General features: G+C 50.0%; 1 protein-coding gene across 4 annotated transcripts in view; it reads left to right on the top strand.

Annotated features, from left to right (window-relative positions):
• Positions 1 to 20857, top strand: part of RTTN (rotatin) — a 180885-nt gene that overhangs the window by 101929 nt on the left and 58099 nt on the right. The window lies entirely within an intron of this gene.

Here is a 20857-nt window from a genome sequence, read left to right as displayed (position 1 = left end):
TGCATGCATATTACATTTAATGTTGTTTATGTCTGTTTTCTTGAAAATATTATATAATGTAAGTGCTAAAACTGTAAAAACAGAAAAACTAAGTTACACAAACATCAAGCTTTACACTTGTTTAGTTTTAGTAAATTGAGTAAAACCTCTGCATTTAGTCACGTATGCAATTTCAAAAATAGTGGCTTAATTTGCCCAGTTAAATATGCATGTAAACTTCAATTCTTCTTCAAGTGATTGTTCACGTCCATTACACATTAGGTGTACGCGCGCCGCGTGCACGGACGTCAGAAACTTTTTCCCTTAGCGGCTCCCGTCGGGCCGGCAGGGCCCCCTCCTTCCCGCCAGAGCGGCGCCCCGCTCCAGGGTATATATATCCCTGCCGACCTGACCCCTCCAGTTCCTTCTTACTGTCCGTGGTGGCGTTGGAACAACTCTGTCTCTCGTCTGAGAGTGTCCCTTAGCATAGTCATTAGTGTTATTTAGCAAACAGTTATCAGTTATTTAGTAGTAGTGTTGAGCTTAGTAGTTAACAGCTCATTAGGTACTTAAAGTTCCTGCTGTGGTTGTTTGGCCAACCCCGGCACCGGCCCTGGGCGGCGGGGCATGCCGCACGCCCAAGGCTTCAAGGCTTGTGCCACGTGCCGCAAGCCTATGCCATTGAGCGACCCCCACGACTCGTGTCTCCGCTGCCTGGGGGAAGCTCACCAGAAAGAGCGCTGCAAGATCTGCAGGGCCTTTAAGCCCAGAACTAAGAAAGAAAGAGACTTTCGCCTCAAGCAGCTGCTCATGGAGACGGCGTTGCAGCCTTCCACTTCGGCGGCACCGTCTGCCTCAGTGCGGAGTGCCCCGGCATCGGTGCGGGAACCGGCGCCGACGGGTCACCCGAAGCCCACGGCACCGACCCAACGGGGGCATGGACGTCATCGGTCGTCTTCGCCGGCAAAATTAAAGGGCCAACCCAAGGCCCGAGGACGCTCCCCGCATAAGAGGGCGGCGCCGGTGAAGACCTCGAGTGCGCCTAAGGCCGGCACGGCCCCGGCACAGACCCCGGTAGTGGCTCCGGCGCCGAAAGGCCCGTCGAGCCCCGGGATAGGCGCGTCGAGTGAGGATGAAGGGCTGGAGGAGCTCTTGGAACAGCCCTCCACTCCGGACACATTTGAGGCAGCTAAGGACCTCATTGCATTGTCCGTTGAGGCCCCTACACGTACTGAGGACGCTCCGCCGAAGCTGCCACACAGAGGCAAGCCGGCGATGGTGCGCCCATCGCGGTCGCCGTCTCGGCACCGTTCAGGGCACCGGTCCTGGTCGAGCTCCGCCTCGGTGGACTCCCGGTTGCCCTCGGCACAGAAAGCACCGCAGCAGTCGGGCTTCAGCAAGCGGTCGGCACCGACTCAGCAACCAAGCACGAGTCGGCACCGCGAGGCGTCGGCGGTACGTTCTTCTTCGAGAGATGTCCCTGTGGGTGCTCCACTCCAGGTGTTGGTGCGTCCCTGCGCCTTCACTCGGAGACTTTTCGTAGCAGTACTCGTACTGGCCACACATGCGCAGAGGCTGCCCCCCGCAGTGAGTCTAGGATAATAGTGCGCATGCATGGCCAATCTCTTCAGTTCCTTCTCTACCGTCCCCGGCCTGAGACGGAGCTCAGCAGACTCGTTAGGAAATCCCTCACTTTGTTACTATTACCTATTCTAGTAGTTAGTTTGTTGTCAGTTCTTGTTAGTGTAGTTCATTAGTTCTTTTATCTGTTTAAAAAAAAAAAAAAAAAAAATTCTCTCAGCCGCAGCCGCTTCTACCATGCCTGGCTCCACAGGCTTTAAGTGCTGCTCTACCTGTAAGGACGCTATTCCGCTCTCTGATGGCCACTCTCATTGTATAAAATGCCTGGGGGAAACACACATTCCCCAAAAATGTGCCCACTGTACCAAACTCAGTTCCAGGGCACGAAAGGACAGGGAGCTTAAACTGAAACTGCTCCTCCTGCAGAAGTCTATCGGGTCAGTTTCAGACCCAGGAGCCGACTCCAGCTCTACTGCCCGCCACAGCCCCTCTGCTTCAAAAAAACTGAAGAAAGCTACAAAAAAGGGGCAGCCCTCTCCAACGAAGAAGTTGGTGAGGCACAAAAGTGCCTCAGGCAGGTCAACAGTTTCCCTGCCTGTGTTTCCTCGCCTCAGCACTTTTGAAGAGCCGGGCTCCTCAGGCACCGCACGAAAGCCGCCTCAGGCTGCGGCGGCGGCGCGAAGCTCCGGTGCCGAGGCTTCAGGCTTTCAGTTGCCTGCCTCGTTTATGGCACCGTTCGGCACCGAGATGGACACGGTGCCGACATTTCCAGCCTTGCCTGACCCTGTGCGGGCTGATGTTGTCCCCCCGGCACCTACCACGGCAGCGGCAACCGCGGCACAGGCTGACAGGGAGATCAAAGGAAAAACCCCTGCTCAGAGGAATGTTCCCTCAGGGCAACTTCCTCCTCCGCAGCTTTCACCTCATGCAGGAGCCTCACCTTTTCAATTCACCCAGACAGCAGATCTATTGGTCTCACCTATTCTGCAGTCTCCCCTGATAAATGCCTGTTTTTCTCCAATGCTGGACTCAGGATCAGAACAACCTTCCTCCAGTGAGGAGGAAACTGATCCACAGGCAGTTTTTTCTCCTTCTCAAGACTCCCAGACCCAGATCAACAGGGGTTACAAAAAAACTACCTCAGCCTGTCCTCAGTATCCTGCCCCATGGGGAGTGAACCCTTGGATGGCAACACCTATGCCCTACCCACCACCTTGGCAATGTTGGGCACCATGGGCATCGTACCCCCGAGAACACATGCGCTACGGCACTTCGACCAGGCGCAACACCGGTTTAGCACTGCCTAGTGACAGACCTGCCAGTGACATAAGATACCAGGCAGCACCGTCACACTCCCAGGAGCAACTGAGTCCTGCTCCTATTCCAGCAGAGTCCGACATAACGCCTGAGGAAGCCTTACTTCCCCTTCCTCCAACCCCGTCGGATGACTATGCCAAATTCCAAGACCTCTTTAAAAGAGCTGCAGGTGACTTGAAAATTAACTTAGAGGAAGTCACTGAACAACGGCATGAACTAACAGACATTTTGCAGCCCTCTTCTTCCTCTAGAGTGGCATTACCAATCAACATAGCCCTTTTAGAACCCGCTAAATCCATCTGGCAGAATCCAGCCACTAGCCTACCTACCTGTAAACAAGCGGACAGGAAGTACTTCATTCCTTCAAAGGGCTCTGAATTCCTTTTTACCCATCCAGCGCCAAACTCATTGGTAGTGGACGCAGCAAACCAGAGGGCCAAACAACAGTACGCCCGCTCCACCCCAGCCAACAAGGACAGTAAACGCTTGGACCTCTTCGGCCGTAAAGTATATGCATCCTCGACGCTACAATTTCGCATAGCTAATTATACCGCAGTCCTTGCAAAATATGACCACAAAAACTATAATAAATTCATGGATTTTATTGATCACATCCCAGAACAGAAGAAACAATTCACAGCTCTGGTTTCCGAGGGACAAATGATATCACGCACCGCTCTCCAAGCAGCCCTCGATGTAGCTAACACTGCAGCAAGGTCGACCGCCACAGCAGTGGTCATGCGACGAGGTTCATGGCTCTCTTCCTCCTTCTTCCCTCGAGAGGTCCAGAACACCATTGAAGATCTTCCCTTCAATGGGGAAAAACTTTTTGCCTCCACCACAAACGACATGCTGCATTCGATGAAGGACGCAAGAGCAACCCTCCGGTCCCTAGGCCTCCAGCCACCTGCAACCAGAAGACGACAATATAGATATCAACCTTATCACCAACCACACTACCCCACATTTTCACAACACTCCTATAGACCACAGGAACAACAGCAGCAACGACGACGCCAAAGACCAAGATTCCAGCGTCGTCGTCCTAATTCTACAGGGGCACTGCAACCCCCTCCAACTAATAGGCAGATTTGAAGCATTGGTCGAGGGTTTAGAAAACAGCGTTCCCACTTCAGCCGGCAGACCTATCTTTGGACACCGCCTACGACCATTCTCTCATCAATGGCAGAAAATTACATCTGACAAATGGGTCATAGAGGTAGTTACAATTGGATACGCCATCCCCTTCCTCTCCCTCCCTCCCTCCAACCACCCACCCACCCTCCCCGTCCCTCTTCAGGGACCCATCTCACGAGCAACTACTCTTCCAAGAAGTGCAGCATCTCCTTCAACTGGGAGCAGTAGAAACTGTGCCAGAACGACACAGAGGGAAGGGTTTTTACTCCCATTATTTCTTAACAGAGAAGAAAAATGGGGGATGGCGACCAATCCTCGACCTCAGGCGGCTCAACAAATTTGTCAAAAAGCAAAAGTTCAAGATGGTCACTCTCACCACTATAATCCCAGCGCTGGAGCAGGGCGACTGGTTTTCAGCCCTCGACCTACAGGATGCCTATTTTCATGTGACTATACACCCATCCCACAGATGATTCCTACGCTTTACTCTCGGCTCCACACATTTCCAATACAGGGTTCTCCCTTTCGGACTGTCCACAGCCCCCCGTGTTTTTTCCAAGATCCTAGCCGTAGTTACAGCCTACCTCAGAAAACAAGGGGTCGTAATATTTCCTTACCTAGACGATTGCCTCCTCAAAGCTTCAACGTTCGACGAAGCTCTCCGATCCATACGGCTTACCATCGATTGTTTCCTATCTTTAGGCCTGCAAGTAAACAAAAACAAATCCACATTATACCCCACCCAACATCTGGAGTTCATAGGGGCATACCTCGACTCCCGGACGGGGTTGGCATCTCTCCCACCAGCCCGCTTCAATTCTATAAGTCTACTAGCCACAAGGATTTGCAACAGTCCCCAGGTGACTGTCCGGGACTGCCTACAAATACTAGGTCACATGGCCTCGTGCACCTCTGTCGTTCAAAATGCACGTCTATATAAGAGGAGCTTCCAAGCGTGGTTGGCCACGGTGTACAGACCGAATGTGCACCCTCTAAACAAGACTCTCTCCATACCTGCCCGAGTCAAAGATTCTCTACAGTGGTGGACAATTCACTCCAACCTCTGCTCTGGAGTCCCCTTTCTTCAGCAGGCTCCATCCCTCATACTGACGACCGATGCATCTCTGACAGGATGGGGTGCACACATGTCTCACCACACAGCCCAGGGGCTTTGGTCTTCAACCGAGACCTCTCTCTATATAAATGTCCTAGAACTTCGAGCCATTCGCAATGCGTTCCGTCAATTCCTACCACTAATCAAGAACCAACACGTACGCATAATGACAGACAATATTGCATGCATGTTCTACGTGAACAGGCAGGGGGGAGCTCGATCCCAGTCTCTGTGCACAGAGGCTATGAAACTCTGGAACTGGTGCATTGCGAACAACATTCGGGTATCAGCGGCCTACCTTCCTGGAGTGATGAATACCACAGCGGACGAACTAAGCAGACGTTTCCCGTGGGATCACGAATGGGAATTAAACGAGCACATCATTCGCGACATATTCCGCATTTGGGGCTACCCAGCAATAGACCTCTTTGCAACTGCAAAAAACAAGAAATGTCCCAATTTTTGCTCCAGAGCAGGGCTAGGCAAACATTCCCTGGGAGATGCATTCATGATCCCATGGCACCAAAACTTACTGTATGCGTTTCCCCCAATACCGGTTCTGAACAGGGTCCTGATAAAAATACGAACAGATGGAGCCAAAGTGATCCTAATTGCCCCATCATGGCCCAGACAGCCCTGGTTTCCGTTTCTCACCAAAATGTCCATTCGACCACCAATCCCCTTGCCTCTCATTCCGAACCTCCTATCACAACAACACGACCGTTTTCTCCACCCCAACTTATCCATGCTCCACCTCAAAGCATGGTTCCTACATGGTTCTCCCAAAATGAACTAGATTGTTCTGAACAAGTTCAAAGAGTGCTCCTGCATAGCAGAACACAATCTACTCGCACCACCTATCTATGTAAGTGGAAACGATTCACACACTGGTGTTCAACTAAACAACTTAGTCCCACATCAGCACCTCTTCCGCTCATACTTGACTACCTATTGGACCTTAAGCAATCCGGCCTTTCTTCCAGTTCCATCAGGGTCCATTTAGCTGCTATTACAACTTTTCATGACAAAATTGATGGTACTTCCGTATTTGCTCATCCTATCACCAAGCGCTTCCTCAAGGGACTCCAAACCCTATACCCAGACATAAAACCACCCACCACCCCGTGGGACCTTCATCTAGTTCTCTCTTGCCTAACCCAACAACCATTTGAACCCCTAGCCACGTGTTCCCTTTTACACCTTTCGATGAAAACAGCATTTTTAGTGGCAATTACCTCCGCCAGGCGGGCAGGAGAAATAGCAGCTCTTATGGCAGACCCACCATATGCGATATTTTTCAAAGACAAGGTTACCCTCAGGTTACACCCCAATTTTCTTCCTAAAGTACACTCCTCGTTCCACATTAATGAGCCGATTCACTTACCAACCTTTTTCCCGAAGCCACATGCGAACTCGTTCGAAGCCTCAATGCATACACGAGATGTACGCAGGGCCTTGTCCTTCTATTTGGATAGAACCAAACCTTTTAGAAATTCTTCCAGACTTTTTGTTTCCATCGCGGAGCGTTCCAGAGGTACACCTATTTCTACCCAGAGACTTTCGAACTGGATTTCTCAGTGCATCCGGTTGTGCTATCAGATGAAGAAAGTTACACCTCCAGACGGCATCAGAACACACTCCACTAGATCTATGGCTGCCTCTGTAGCATTCTTACGCAAAGTTCCCCTGGCTGATATCTGTAAAGCAGCTACCTGGTCCTCTGAGCACACATTTGTTAAACACTATGCCCTTACTCAAGGCCCTCTATCTGATATACGTTTGGGCAGGGCTGTACTATCAACGGCGTTCCTATCAGATCCGAAGTCCCTACCTCCTTAAGATACACGGCTTTTAAGTCACCTGGAGTGGAGCACCCACAGGGACATCTCTCGAAGAAGAAGAGGAGGTTACTCACCCTGTGCAGTAACTGACGTTCTTCGAGATGAGTGTCCCTGTGGGTGCTCCACTACCCACCCTCCTCCCGTCTACTTCGGAGTTGGGGTAGCCTCCGTTGTAGAGAAGGAACTGAGGAGATTGGCCACGCATGCGCACTATTATCCTAGACTCACTGCGGGGGGCAGCCTCTGCGCATGTGTGGCCAGTACGAGTACTGCTACGAAAAGTCTCCGAGTGAAGGCGCAGGGACGCACCAACACCTGGAGTGGAGCACCCACAGGGACACTCATCTCGAAGAACATCAGTTACTGCACAGGGTGAGTAACCTCCTCTTACCCGAGGCCGACCAGCCGAAGTTGTTCCCGGTCCCGCGATCACCGGTACCGATCCAGGTCCAGGTCGGCGAGACGCTGCTCCAGGTCCTGGTCGCGGAGGCGCTACTCCCCAAACCCGGACCGGCACCGTCCTACGGCTCCGCCGTGGCCTTCCAGGTCACCGTCCGTGGTCTCGGAGACTGACTCGGGACGGTACGGCGGGTATGCCCATAGGGCGCAGGCTAGCAGGGACTACGAAGCCTGTGGCCATCCCCAGTGGGGCCAACCGAGCCAATGGCCATTCTGGACACCCTGGGCCTATCACCAGCAAGGGCCCCCATCTAGGACCTCGAGATCCGGGCCCTCAGGGTACCGATCCCGCTCCCCGCGGTACCGCCCGCCATCGCATAAGGAGGCAACGGTCTCTAGACCGCAGGAGCGGGAGGGAGTGGACTCGGCACCGAGCACGGTACCGTCCCAGTCCCATACTGTAGGTCAGGCCCCAGAGGAGCAACCGGTCGATGCCGGGTTGCAGGAAGAGGAGGATGGGCAGAAGGCCCCGACCTCTTCCTCCTCGCCGGACGAGGCAGTAGCGGGCACGACGGTGTCTGGTCCTCCCCCGATTGACCATCGGGCGCACCAAGACCTGCTTCGTCGGGTAGCCCTCAATCTGGGCTTGCAAGCGGAGGAGACGGTAGAACAGGAGGACCCCATGGTCGATATCCTGAGCCTGGAGGGGCCCTCCAGAGTCGCTCTCCCGATTATACGGACAGTCCAGTCCAACTATAAGACGGTGTGGCAAACGCCGGCCTCCAGTGCACCAACTGCAAGAGGCGTGGAGAGGAAATACTTCGCCCCATCTAGAGGATTTGACTTCCTCTTTTTACACCCGTCTCCTTGTTCGGCGGTCAACGAGCGAGAGTGTCATGGCCAGCAAGCTCCTGCGCCCAAGGGCAAGGAAGCTAAGCGATTAGACTTGTTCAGGAGGAAAGTCTATTCATCTGGGGGCCTTCAGCTGAGGATCGCTAATCAGCAAGCGATTCTAAATAGACACAATTTTAACTCTTGGGCATCAGTCTCCAAGTTTAAGGACTCCCTACCACCTGACGCGCATCCTGAGTTCACGGCCCTGGTGGACGAGGGGATGGCGGTGGCCAAGACCTCTTTGCAGGCCTCCCTCCACTCAGCCGACGCAGCGGCTAGAACTATCGCGTCGGGGTAGTGATGAGGCGTTCGGCATGGTTACAGGCTTCAGGCCTTCCGCCAGAGGTGCAGACCACACTGCAGGACCTCCCGTTTGAAGGTTCGGGCTTGTTCTCTGACCAAACGGACGCCAGGCTACATAGCCTTAAGGACTCGCGAGCAACCCTTAAGTCGTTGGGTATGCATACCCCGGTGACACAGCGCAAGCCCTTTAAACCTCAGCCACCACAGAGGCAGTACCACCCTCGCCCTCGGCACGAACCGTACCGCCGTCGTGGCAGGGATAACAGGCGGAGACGTAACAATACGCCTAACCAGGGCCAAGGTCACGGCCAGGGCAAGCCGCAGCCAGGGAACAAACCAGGCTTTTGAAGCTACGCCCGAGGACAGCGTACCACATTCCATACCGGATCCTCCTCCAAGTTTCAAGGACCGCCTGTCCCATTTCTACCGGGCATGGTTGCGCATAACATCGGACCGCTGGGTCCTGCGCACAGTGAAGGCGGGCTATACCCTCCAGTTTTCCTCGCCCCCTCCCTGCCATCCCCCTTCCCTGTCCCTCTTCAGGGACCCCTCTCACGAGCAACTTCTCATGCAGGAGGTACAGACCCTTCTCGCAGCAGGAGCAGTGGAAGAGGTCCCACCGGACCTAAGGGGAAAAGGATTCTACTCCAGATACTTCCTGATTCCCAAGGGAAAAGGGGGCCTCCGTCCTATCTTGGACCTGCGCGACCTAAACAAGTTTCTGATCAGAGCGCGCTTCCGTATGGTCTCCCTTGGAACTATTATCCCATCCCTGGATCCGGGGGATTGGTACGCTGCCCTCGATATGAAAGATGCCTACTTTCACATCGCTATCAATCCGTCCCACAGGCGGTTCCTGCGCTTCATTATCAACCAGCGCCATTTCCAATTTACGGTCCTGCCTTTTGGCCTGGCATCAGCACCACGAGTATTCACGAAATGCATGTCCGTGGTAGCAGCCTTCCTTCGGAAGAGAAGGATGCGTGTGTTCCTGTACTTGGACGACTGGCTTCTCGCGGGCAGGTCGGAGGCCGAGGTCCGATCTCATGTGACGCTGGCCTTGCAGATGTTCGACAGACTCGGCCTATGGGTCAATGTGCCCAAGTCCACGTTAGTCCCCACACAGAGACTGGACTTCATAGGTGCGACCCTGGACTCGGTAACCACGCGGGCAAGCCTCCCAGAGTCACGGTTCCTGACGATTCAGAGGGCCGTAAGCTCAGTCCAAAAATTCCCCACGACAACGGCAAGGTGTTGCATGCAGCTCCTGGGACACATGGCAGCTTGCACACATGTGGTCAGACATGCCCGCCTAAGGCTCCGGCCTTTGCAGTTGTGGTTTGCCCAAACGTACCGCCCCAACAGAGACCCATTGGATCGAGTGGTGACGATCCCAGATCAGGTGTTGGGCTCGCTCCGCTGGTGGCTCGATCAACAGTAGGTCTGCGAAGGGATCCCCTTCGCTGCCCCACAGCCCACTCTGACGTTAGTAACGGATGCATCGGACCTGGGTTGGGGGGCGCATCTGGGGGAACTGTGGACCCAAGGGCTGTCGTCCAGAGAAGACAAACTGCTTCACATCAATCTAAAGGAGCTAAGAGCGGTTCGCCTCGCCTGTCAGACCTTCCACGCCACCTTAGAAGGTCACAGCATGGCAGTCCTGACGGACAACACTACCGCCATGTTCTATATAAACAAGCAGGGCGGGTCCCGGTCTTCTCCCCTCTGTCGCGAGGCACTCCAATTATGGGACTTTTGTATAGCCCATGCGATCCACCTCATCGCAACGTATCTTCCGGGGATCCAAAACGGCTTAGCGGATCGCCTCAGCCGATCCTACCGAATGCACGAATGGACGTTGAGGCGAGACGTCCTGCATTCAATCTTCCGGAGATGGGGCTTTCCCCGGGTGGATCTGTTCGCCACCAAGGACAACAGTCAATGCCCTCAGTTCTGCTCATTCCAGAACCTCAGCCCGGGATCATTAGCAGATGCCTTCACGATCCCATGGGAAGGGAGCCTGAGGTATGCCTTCCCTACGTTCCCGCTCATACACAAGGTCCTCCTCAAGACCCACAGGGACAGGGCGACAGTTATACTCATCGCCCCGGCCTGGTCACGCCAGCATTGGTTCACGACCATGCTGGAATTGTCCATAGCCGACCCGATCACCCTCCCCCTCCATCGCGACCTAGTCACACAAGACAAGGGTCGCCTGCTCCACCTGAACCTGTCTTCGCTACATCTCACGGCGTGGTATCTCTCTGGCTGAACGATGCAGAACACAGGTGCTCTCACCAGGTTCAACAAATCCTCCTTAGTAGTAGGAAGCCCTCTACAAGAGCGACCTACCTGGCCAAATGGAAAAGGTTCTCCCACTGGTGCGAGCCTCAGCACATACAGCCCTTGCAGGCCTCAGTTCTGTCGATCCTGGACTACTTACTGCACCTCAAGCATCAAGGGCTTGCGCCCGCCTCGATTAGAATGCATTTAGCCGCCATTTCGGCTTTCCATCTGGGAGAGTTGGGAGTGTCCGTGTTCTCCAACCCCACAGTGGCCTGATTCCTCAAGGGGCTGGAGAGGGTGTTTCCCTACTCGCGCCCGCCTGTCCCTGCGTGGAGTCTGAACCTAGTCCTAACAAAGCTCATGGGACCCCCCTTTGAACCCCTAGCCACTTGTTCCCTCATGCACCTCTCATGGAAGGTGGCGTTTCTCGTGGCCATCACATCGGCCAGGAGGGTATCGGAATTGAGGGCCCTCACTTCAGAACCCCCTTATACAGTTTTTCATAAGGATAAGGTGCAGCTGAGGCCGCACCCCAAATTCCTTCCAAAAGTAGTATCGCAGTTTCACATGGGACAGGACATTTGTCTACCGGTGTTCTTCCCTAAACCCCATACGGACCCTCATCACCGCAGCCTGCATACCCTTGATGTTCGAAGGGCATTGGCATTCTACCTGGAACGGACCAGGTCATTCCGCAGAACACCTCAGCTGTTCATTGCCATTGCGGAACGTATGAAAGGCTTGCCTATCTCGACACAGCGCTTGTCGGCATGGATTGTGCATTGTATACGCACGTGTTATGAGCTCGCCAATGTTCCGGCCCCAGAGATCCGGGCCCACTCGACTAGGGTCCAAGCGTCCTCAACGGCCTTCTTGGCGCAGGTCCCTATCCAGGAGATCTGTAAGGCGGCCACCTGGTCGTCCGTGCATACGTTCACAGCCCACTACGCGATCCATCATCAGACCAGAGAGGACGCGATGGTCGGACGGGCTGTGCTACAGTCAGTTGTACCTTGACTCCTACCCACCTCCAATGGTAAGCTTGGGAATCACCTAATGTGTAATGGACGTGAACAATCACTCGAAGAAGAAAGAACGGTTACTTACCTTCTGTAACTGTTGTTCTTCGAGATGTGTTGTTCACGTCCATTACACTTCCCACCCTCCTTCCCCTCTGTCGGAGTCTCCGGCAAGAAGGAACCGGAGGGGTCGGGTCGGCAGGGATATATATACCCTGGAGCGGGGCGCCGCTCTGCCGGCCCGACGGGAGCCGCTAAGGGAAAAAGTTTCTGACGTCCGTGCACGCGGCGCGCGTACACCTAATGTGTAATGGATGTGAACAACACATCTCGAAGAACAACAGTTACAGAAGGTAAGTAACCGTTCTTTCTAGAGCCTCTAAATCTGATGAAATTTCCTAAAAATTGTGTTCTAATTTGTTCTATTGAGTAAATCCAAATGAAGTTGTTTCTAGCTACTTTTTACTTTGTCCAAACTAATGCTTAATGGTTATACATCAGCATAATGTCACAAGATCATGACAATGGGTCAGACTATCATTGTTTGCAGGTACGAAGTCACAACATCTTTTGGGCCCCAAAATGTTTTTTGAATATATGAAAATTCCACAAGCAATATTTTCAAGACATAGGACGTTAGCAAATCTCTTTCTGGCTAGAAGAATGATAGCTGCAATACAAGACTACAAGCATACATTATCCGTCAAGATATTAAATGTAAAGCAAGAGAAAATTTAAATGGATCCTCAGGGCTCAAAGAAGGGAGTCATAGGATCTCTGAAAAGGAAAAAAATATTGTACAACGTTCATATATTACCTGGCGTAAGTTTTATATATCATGTCTACTCAGAGTTTCCCAAATGTTAGTCATGACTCCCCAGAAGGCTTTGAGATATTGCACAAACATTTTAAGTTTAGTAAAACTTAAAATGATAAAAAATTAATGCAATAGAAACCCTTTAATGGTATGTACCTTGAGGTCACTGTATTGTTATAACCTGAGCACTTGAGGTGAAACTAGCTGTATGAGGAACATAGATACCTTATTATCTAGAACTTCCAGCCAAGGCTGCATTTCAGACAGCCGCCAAAAAAATGTGCCCAAAAATATTGGCAAGACCTGTCCAAAAAGATTCAGGTCTGTTTTGAAAGAGGGGACGTTCGTGGTACCGATAACAGAATTAAAGAGGCACTTGGTCCACCTTGTAAAAAGACCTCAAACCTGAAAGTGAAAGATGATACCATATTGACTGACAGGCAAAAACAACTTGACTGATGGATTGAGCATTACAAAGCACTCTATTCAAAGGATGCCATTATGTGTGATACTGCCTTAGCTGCCATTCCCCAGCTTCCAATGATGTAGGAGCTGGACCAAACACTAACTCTTGAAGATCTAGAGAAGACTATCAAAGAGATTGTGCCTAGGAAAGCAGCAGGCAATGACCAGATACCTCCAGAGCCCCTAAAGGCAGGGGTGAGGAGCTTGCGAGTGACATCTATGTACTTCTCCGCGCCTGTTGGGAAGAAAGCCATATACCCCAGGATCTGAAAGATGTAAAGATAATTACTCTATATAAAAATAAAGGGGATAGGGCAGCCTGCAACAACTATCAAGGGAAATCTTTGCTCAGAGTGGTCATCAAGCTTGGAAGAGTCCTGTTGAAAAGACTCCAAGTCCTTGCTGAGAGAGTCTACCCTGAGAGCCAGTGTGAGTTCAGAGCTGGATGCTCCACGACTGACATGTCCTTCACATTGCACTTGTTGCAAGAGAAAAGCTGTGGACAGGCACCTCTCTATCTAGCATTTGATGACCAACAAAAGGCCTTTGACACAGTTAGCAGGAATGACATCAATAAGATCCTGTTGAAAATTGGCTATCTGCAAAAGGTACTCTCCCTATTCAAGGAGTTCCCAGAGGGAATGAAGGTAATCATCCAGTATGGAAATGAAACATCATCCAAGTTTAGTATTGATACTGGTACGAAGCAAGGCTGCGTCTTAGCACCCACTGGCTTTGGTATCTTCTTCTCTATTCTTCTTAAGTATGCCTTTGGAAATGATCAATCTGGCATACCAATTGAATTGAGGATGTAAGGCAGCTTGTTTAACATCAGATGATTCTAGCATAGAAGGCATGGCACCCAACTTACTATTCGGGATCATCTTTTTGCAGATGACACTGTATTCGTCTGTAATTCACCCGATGAACTGCAGGTCATGATGAACAAGTTTTCTGATGCATGCACCAAGTTTGGCGTGGTAATCAGTATCAAAAAAACAGTTGTCATGTCATGAAGTACCGACATTCTATCTAAAATCTATGTCAATAATGAGACTCAGGACAACATGGATCACTTCTGCCATCTCAGCTCAATTCTTACCAGCTCACTTAACCTGGATAGGGGACTTGATGCTAGAATCGGCAAAGTTTCTGTTACCTTTGGCAAACTTACCTCATGTATTTGGAACAACAGGTTGCTAACCCTGAACACAAAGGTGTCATAGAATCATAGAATCATAGAATATCAGAGTTGGAAGGGACCTCAAGAGGTCATCTAGTCCAACCCCCTGCTCAAAGCAGGACCATTTCCCAGCTAAATCATCCCAGCCAGGGCTTTGTCAAGCCGGGCCTTAAAAACCTCCAAGGAAGGAGACTCCACCACCTCCCTAGGTAACGCATTCCAGTGTTTCACCACCCTCCTAGTGAAATAGTTTTTCCTGATATCCAACCTGGACCTCCCCCACTGCAACTTGAGACCATTGCTCCTTGTTCTGTCGTCTGCCACCACTGAGAACAGCCGAGCTCCATCCTCTTTGGAACCCCCCTTCAGGTAGTTGAAGGCTGCTATCAAATCCCCCCTCATTCTTCTCTTCTGGAGACTAAACAATCCCAGTTCCCTCAGCCTCTCCTCATAAGTCATGTGCTCCAGACCCCTAATCATTTTTGTTGCCCTCTGCTGGACTCTTTCCAATTTTTCTACATCCTTCTTGTAGTGTGGGGCCCAAAACTGGACACAGTATTCCAGATGAGGCCTCACCAATGTCGAATAAAGGGGAACGATCACGTTCCTCGATCTGCTGGCAATGCCCCTACTTATACAGCCCAAAATGCCGTTAGCCTTCTTGGCAACAAGGGCACACTGTTGACTCATATCCAGCTTCTCGTCCACTGTGACCCCTAGGTCCTTTTCTGCAGAACTGCTGCCTAGCCATTCGGTCCCTAGTCTGTAGCAGTGCATGGGATTCTTCCGTCCTAAGTGCAGGACTCTGCACTTGTCCTTGTGGAACCTCATCAGGTTTTTTTCGGCCCAATCCTCTAATTTGTCTAGGTCCCTCTGTATCCGATCCCTACCCTCTAGTGTGTCTACCACGCCTCCTAGTTTAGTGTCATCTGCAAACTTGCTGAGAGTGCAGTCCACACCATCCTCCAGATCATTAATAAAGATATTAAACAAAACCGGCCCCAGGACCGACCCTTGGGGCACTCCGCTTGAAACCGGCTGCCAACTAGACATGGAGCCATTGATCACTACCCATTGAGCCCGACGATCTAGCCAGCTTTCTATCCACCTTACAGTCCATTCATCCAGCCCATACTTCTTTAACTTGGCGGCAAGAATACTGTGGGAGACCGTATCAAAAGCTTTGCTAAAGTTAAGGAATAACCCATCCACTGCTTTCCCCTCATCCACAGAGCCAGTTATCTCATCATAGAAGGCAATTAGGTTAGTCAGGCACGACTTCCCCTTCGTGAATCCATGCTGACTGTTCCTGATCACTTTCCTCTCCTCTAAATGTTTCATAATTGATTCCTTGAGGACCTGCTCTATGATTTTTCCAGGGACTGAGGTGAGGCTGACTGGCCTGTAGTTCCCCGGATCCTCCTTCTTCCCTTTTTTAAAGATGGGCACTACATTAGCCTTTTTCCAGTCATCTGGGACCTCCCCCGATCGCCATGAGTTTTCAAAAATAATGGCTAATGGCTCTGCAATCTCACCCTCCAACTCCTTTAGCACCCTCGGATGCAGCGCATCCGGCCCCATGGACTTGTGCACGTCCAGTTTTTCTAAATAGTCCCGAACCACTTCTTTCTCCACAGAGGGTTGGTCACCTTCTCCCCATGCTGTACTGCCCAGTGCAGCAATCTGGGAGCTGACCTTGTGCGTGAAGACAGAGGCAAAAAAATCATTGAGTACATTAGCTTTTTCCACATCCTCGGTCAGTAGGTTGCCTCCCTTATTCAGTAAGGGGCCCGCACGTTCCTTGATTTTTTTCTTGTTGCCAACATACCTGAAGAAACCCTTCTTGTTACTATTAACATCTCTTGCTAACTGCAACTCCAAGTGGGATTTGGCCTTCCTGATTTCACTCCTGCAAGCCTGAGCAATATTTTTATACTCCTCCCTGGTCATTTGTCCAATCTTCCACTTCTTGTAAGCTTCTTTTTTGCGTTTAAGATCAGCAAGGATTTCACTGTTTAGCCAAGCTGGTCGCCTGCCATATTTACTATTCTTTCTACACATCGGGATGGTTTGTTCCTGCAACCTCAATAAGGATTCTTTAAAATACAGCCAGCTCTCCTGGACCCCTTTGCCCTTCATGTTATTCTCCCAGGGGATCCTGCCCATCTGTTCCCTGAGGGAGTCAAAGTCTGCTTTTCTGAAGTCCAGGGTCCGTATTCTGCTGCTCTCCTTTCTTCCTTGTGTCAGGATCCTGAACTTGACCATCTCATGGTCACTGCCTCCCAGGTTCCCATCCACTTTTGCTTCCCCTACTAGTTCTTCCCTGTTTGTGAGCTGCAGGTCAAGAAAAGCTTTGCCCCTAGTTGGTTCCTCCAGCTCTTGCACCAGGAAATTGTCCCCTATACTTTCCAAAAATTTCCTGGATTGCCTGTACACCGCTGTATTGCTCTCCCAGCAGATATCCGGGTGATTAAAGTCTCCCATGAGAACCAGGGCCTGCGATCTAGCAACTTCTGCTAGTTGCCAGAAGAAAGCCTCATCCACCTCATCCCCCTGGTCTGGTGGTCTATAGCAGACTCCAACCACGACATCACCCTTGTTGCTCCCACTTCTCAACTTTATCCAGAGACTCTCAGGTTTTTCTGCAGTTTCATACCGGAGCTCTGAGCAGTCATACTCCTCTCTTACATACAACGCAACTCCCCCACCTTTTCTGCCCTGACTGTCCTTCCTGAACAGTTTATATCCATCCATGACAGTACTCCAGTCGTGTGAGTTATCCCACTAAGTCTCTGTTATTCCAATCACATCATAGTTCCCTGACTGTGCCAGGACTTCCAGTTCTCCCTGCTTGTTTCCCAGGCTTCTTGCATTTGTGTATAGGCACTTAAGATAACTCCTCGATCGTCCCTCTTTCTCAGCATGAGACAGGAGTCCTCCCCTCTTGCGTTCTCCTGCTTGTGCTTCCTCCCAGGATCCCATTTCCCCACTTACCTCAGGGCTTTGGTCTCCTTCCCCCGGTGAACCTAGTTTAAAGCCCTCCTCACTAGGTTAGCCAGCCTGCTGGCGAAGATGCTCTTCCCTCTCTTCGTTAGGTGGAGCCCGTCTCTGCCTAGCACTCCTTCTTGGAACACCATCCCATGGTCGAAGAATCCAAAGCCTTCTCTCCGACACCACCTGCGTAGCCATTCGTTGACTTCCACGATTCGACGGTCTCTACCCCAGCCTTTTCCTTGCACAGGGAGGATGGACGAGAACACCACTTGCGCCTCAAACTCCTTTATCCTTCTTCCCAGAGCCACATAGTCTGCAGTGATCTGCTCAAAGTCATTCTTGGCAGTATCATTGGTGCCCACGTGGAGAAGCAGGAAGGGGTAGCGATCCGAGGGCTTGATGAGTCTCGGCAGTCTCTCCGTCATATCGTGTATCCTAGCTCCTGGCAAGCAGCAGACGTCTCTGTTTTCCCAGTCGGGGCAGCAGATAGATGACTCAGTCCCCCTGAGGAGGGAGTCCCCGACCACCACCACCCTCCTCCTCCTCTTGGGAGTGGTGGTCGTGGAACCCCCATCTCTAGGACAGTGCATCTTTTGCCTTCCAATCGGTGGAGTCTCCTTCTGCTCCCTTCCCTCAGATGGGTCATCTAGTCCACTCTCCGCATTAGTACCTGTAGAGAGAACATGGAAACGATTGCTCACCTGTATCTCCATTGCTGGTGCATGGATGCTCCTCTTTCTCCTTCTGGAGGTCACATGCTGCCAAACCTCCTCACAATCCTTCTGTCCCTGCTGCGCCTGCTCTGAATCTTCAGAACCTTGTGGCCGTAGAAGCATCTCCTGACGTCTGTCCAGGAAATCTTCATTTTCCCTTATGCAACGCAGAGTCGACGCTCGTTTCTCCAGCCCTCGAACCTTCTCTTCCAACATGGAGACCAGCTTGCATTTTGTACAGACGAAGTCGCTTCTGTCCTGTGGAAGAAAGACAAACATGGCACAACCTGTGTCTGTTTATCAGGCTTGTGTCCTTAGTATCCTTCTTTATGGTTGTGAAAGTTGGGTTACATACTCCAAGCAGGAGCAGAGATTGAGCAGTTTCCACTTCCACCGTTCTAGAAAAATCCTTGGAGTTACTTGGGACCAAACGGATCACCAATAACGAGATCCTTGAGAGAACCAACCTAAAATCTATGCAAACTATGCTGGACTTTCACAGGCTTTGCTGGTTGGGACACATGGAGTACATGCCTCAAGATTGTCTGCCGAAGGCTGTGCTCTATGTCCAACTTAAGACCTGCCCACAACACAGAGGAAGACCAAAGCTCTGATACAGTGACAAGGTGAAGTAAGGCCTCAAGAAATTCAGCATTCCCACTGACAAGTGTGGAAAAAACTTCCTAGAATCGTTCAGTTTGGAGAAACCAGGTTAAGACTGATGCAGCCACTGCAGAGCACCCAAGCTGAGGCCCACAGGCGAGCCAGGAAGCAGAGTATGCTTCAACTGCCATCTGGTGGGTGGACCTGTAGCCACTGTGGGAAGGTTTGCCGCTTGCACATAGGGCTTTTTTCCCATACCATTGCTAAGCACCACCGACAGACCAACTTTGTCGCATCTCCTTTCATCTATCAAAACATTGGACAGCCATAACCAGATGTTATTTGACCTTTATCTAATTAAAGGTATCAAGAGAAGATTACTCCAAGCCCAACAGATGTCATGCTTTCCCCATCAAACCTGAGAGAGAGCCTATATGGCTTAATTGGTGAGAAACTGCAGGAGCATTTATGTACAGTGCAGATTAAGTCTCACTGACCCTAAGTAACTCAGAGTTGCCAGCTAGTAAACCAAATCTCCAGCAGGAACTGCTCTTTGATATTGTAATAGAAATTAAAAAAAAAAATACAAATTCTTTGCCAGAGTGCTAATCTCCGTAAACTGAAGCTGCTCTTTGTCTCAACTGGTTGAACTTCAAGATTCTTTATGGAGGCAACTACTGCCTCTTTTCAGTTAATCTCTAGATCTGTTGGGTTATTTTTTGACATACTGAAACATAATGGTGTTCTTTTTCTTTTAATGGATAATGATGGTTTTGAGTGCCACACAATTCCTACTTTCATTAAGCTATCTTATGCCAAAGACCTCATTAAAAATGGGTTCCTAATGGTCTTAAACAAGAGTGTTATTAAATTATTATTTCAGAGTAGCAGCCGTGTTAGTCTGTATCCGCAAAAAGAAGAACAGGAGTACTTGTGGCACCTTAGAGACTAACAAATTTATTAGAGCATAAGCTTTCGTGGACTACAGCCCACTTCTTCGGATGCATATAGAATGGAACATATATTGAGGAGATATATATACGCATAAACAGGTGGGAGTTGTCTTACCAACTCTGAGAGGCCAATTAATTAAGAGAAAAAAAACCTTTTGAAGTGATAATCAAGCTAGCCCAGTACAGACAGTTTGATAAGAAGTGTGAGAATACTTACAAGAGGAGATAGATTCAATGTTTGTAATGGCTCAACTCCAGTTTGAATAAGGACTGAGAATGGCTGAGCATTAATTGGCCTCTCAGAGTTGGTAAGACAACTCCCACCTGTTTATGCTCTCTGTATCTGTGTATATATATCTCCTCAATATATTTTCCATTCTATATGCATCCGAAGAAGTGGGCTGTAGTCCACGAAAGCTTATGCTCTAATAAATTTGTTAGTCTCTAAGGTGCCACAAGTACTCCTGTTCTTCTTTTTGTAAATTATTATTGTTATTTTTGGCTTCTCCTGCTTTCAACCTACTTCTAATGTAGAAATCATAAGAGCTTTCACTCCAATTAATCATAGAAATTGACTGTTGCTGAGAAAACTAATATAATACCTATTTCTTATATAGCAATTTTTCATCCATAGAGCTCAAAGTGCTTCACAAAGGAGATAAGTATAGTTATCCCTATTTTACAGATGGAGAAACTGAGGCACAGAGAGGTGAAATAATTTGCTCAAGGTCACACAGCAGGGCAGTAGCAGAGCTTGAATAAAATTCAGGTCTCCGGGGTCCAGTCCAGTCCTTTGACCTATCTATTTGTTCACACTGCCTCCTGTTGCAAGATCATATATTGTAGGATCGCTCTGGATTGCTGATTTTATACCATATCTGCATCTTTAGTTTTCTATCCAGTTATCTTATGGATAGTGGAAACATGTAATTTCTACTTCTCCTAGAAAGTGTTTCCTTTCAGCAGATAGAGTATAGTAGTCAGATGTGGTGAAAGTACTCTTAAATAAGACGTTTCTTTTTAACTTTCCCGCTAATTAATAGTCTCACTGAACACAAGTGACAATTATATTATTTTTATTTTATTAGCTTTATATTATAGTATTAGGTGTCCAAAGATCTCAATCAGTACTGGGGCCCCAACATGCTCAGTGTTGTACAAAGAGATAGGACGTCGCAGTCCCGGTCCAGGAGTGCTTATCATGTCAGCATGACCAGTTTGCAGTAACTTTTACAGAAGGTGGCACGGATTGAAGAAAC

The sequence above is a fragment of the Malaclemys terrapin genome, chromosome 2, assembly GCF_027887155.1.
Source record: "Malaclemys terrapin pileata isolate rMalTer1 chromosome 2, rMalTer1.hap1, whole genome shotgun sequence".
Taxonomy (NCBI): Eukaryota; Metazoa; Chordata; order Testudines; family Emydidae; genus Malaclemys; species Malaclemys terrapin.
The sequence above is the reverse complement of the archived record's forward strand: the minus strand, read 5'-3'. Positions and strand labels throughout refer to the sequence as shown.